Source organism: Octopus bimaculoides, chromosome 10 (assembly GCF_001194135.2).
Source record: "Octopus bimaculoides isolate UCB-OBI-ISO-001 chromosome 10, ASM119413v2, whole genome shotgun sequence".
In the NCBI taxonomy this organism is placed as follows: Eukaryota; Metazoa; Mollusca; class Cephalopoda; order Octopoda; family Octopodidae; genus Octopus; species Octopus bimaculoides.
Window position 1 is genome coordinate 23,435,536 of NC_068990.1, and position 2,726 is coordinate 23,438,261.

Here is a 2,726-nt window from a genome sequence, read left to right on the forward strand (position 1 = left end):
CTACAGGTAACATGCAGTCCTGTACAACCTGCTGCATGGTCAGTCGTTAGCGACTAAACCGGCAACCCCCCCCCCCCACTGGGCTAGCCTGATGAGGAGGTTTGCTAGAAACCCAGAAAGACTAAAATCAAGACCTGTCAAAAGGACGTATGACCCCAGTGTAGGTTCAACGACGATCTAGCAAAAGCACGGAACCTCGGAAATTCCAGGTTGGTTTCCGGTGTGCTGGAAGACAAACATGATTTAAGCCATCCCATTGTAACCATACTGTTATGGTGGCGTTTTGTTTTTCCTCCTTACCTAGTGTATCTGGGACTACGCTAACGAATGTCCAAATGTGTCCTTCGTATTCTCCTAAGATAGTCATTTGTGACTTAATGGAGAATTAACTGCTTTGTTCAGCAAATCGAGCGAATACGTTGAAGCTCTCTCACTGATCCAACCATGATCTCATATTGTAGTTGTGGCATTTTGTTGTTGTTGTTGTTGTTTAACCCCAGCCCAGCCAACATCTGATTAAAGGAATTCAAGCCCTGATCATTCCGGTGTGTTTATCTCCACACCTATGACTACGCTATCGAATATTCAAATCCGTCGTTCGTATTTTTTTTAAGGTAATCATTTATAGTTTGAAAGAAAATTGGCTGCTTTTTCTAGTAAGTCGAATTACCATATTGGCGCACCCTCTCAAGCTCGACCGCTATCTATTATTGTAGTTGTTGCTGTTTTGTAGCTGTTGAATCAAGGCCGATTTGAGTCAGCCTTGATCCGACAGACCTTTTATTAAAGGCAATGCAGTCGTGACCAACACGTAGATTATTTTTTCAGACATATCAGGTCTAGGATTACATTATCCAAAACAACCTTTCGTTTTTAAATCTTTAAAATGTACTTTAAAGAAGATTTCTTTGTGCTCTCTAGCAGGTCTATCAACCTTATGGGAGGCCCTGTCCCTTCGATAGACTCAAAGAATTCTATTGATTAATTAATTCTTTTTCCCGATTCACGATTTGATCCATATTGGTGTCTATATTGCGTTCATGAGAGATAAATCTTCTCTTGGAAATAACGATAGTCTCTCGACGTCCAATTGTTCCTTCAGGGATTCTATGCAATCATTTGATCACCTATTAAGTGCGTCCGAATCTCCTTCAAAAGACACTGTCGCACTATTTTGAAAATGAAAACACATAAGATAATATAGTCCTAGGTAAACTATGCTGGAAGAAGGGGACGATGAGAGGAGAAAATTACAGTTTCAATGCCCTAAACAAATTAAATGCTACTGGCTTTTAAAAGAACACATTGGATGATGTACAGACTTCCTAAAGAAACAAAAAGATACCAAAAGATTAATGATTACAATATATTTAATTATAGTTCTGCTCGATAAATGTTGAACTCGAGTTTAACAACAATGACAACAATAATAACAAAGTACAATTGTCAGTGTATTTGCAAGGCGAAAGAGTTAATCGATTCTAAAAAGAAAAAAAGAAAGTGACTCTTATGTTACTTTTACAAATGACAATCAATACGCATTTGTGATAATCATTAGCATAATTGTGAATTGTAATCTAGTTACAGAAGCTGTAGGTTTTCAAGAAACTATCAATAAACATATTCACTTTCACAACAATGATTTTGAAACAAATGTTCACAGCAGTAAAGTAGCTGCTCTTTATAATTGTACGTAAGAAGACAGCGAGCAGACAGAATCGTTAGCACATCGGACAAAATGCTAAGCGGCATTCCTTTCGGTTATTTAGGTTCTGAGTTCACATTCCGCAGCGGTCGACCTTACCTTTCATCATTTCAGAGTCGATAAGATAAACACCGAGGTCTATGTTATTGATTAGTCCCTTCCTCCAAAATTGTCTATAGTAGAAAGGATTATTATTTTTCTTCTTATTATTATTGACTGAGAGAGCAGTGCATGCCATCAAAGTGACACTGGGATAAAATATACGAAGCCCATTATACTCAATCACGACGAAGGGGAAAAAATCCAGGTGACGTGCTACGTCTGCTAGTAACCACAGTCAAATGTCTTACAAATCAGAGACGGAAGAATACAAATTCTCTTGACTCACTTTTATTCATTTCTTTCTCGGTGCCGGTTGCTTGAGGGTTCGGTTATTTAAGTAGCGGATAAGAGAGAGTTTATTGTATTTAGATTACACTTTTTTATTTCATTTTATGATAGCGCACTGTTTGAAAGTCCTCGGTCTGCAGGGACTACACCGTTGTAAGTATAAGCAGGTGGTCCAAATAAAATTTTGTTGATAAAATTTGTGCAATGAATCGGTTATAGGCGTAGGAGTGGCTGTGTGGTAAGTAGCTTGCTTACGAACCACATGGTTCCGGGTTCAGTCCCACTGCGTGGCACACTGGGCAAGTGTCTTCTACTATGGTCTCGGGCCGACTAAAGCCTTGTGAGTAGATTTGGTAGACGGAAACTGAAAGAAGCCCGTCGTATATATGTATGCATATATATATATATGTGTGTGTATATGTTTGTGTGTCTGTGTTTGTCCCCCCTAACATCACTTGACAACCGATGCTGGTGTGTTTACGTCCCCGTAACTTAGCGGTTCGGCAAAAGAGACCGACAGAATAAGTACTAGGCTTACAAAGAATAAGTCCTGGGGTCGATGTGCTCGACTAAAGGCGGTGCTCCAGCATGGCTACAGTCAAATGACTGCCACAAGTAAGAGTAAAAGAGT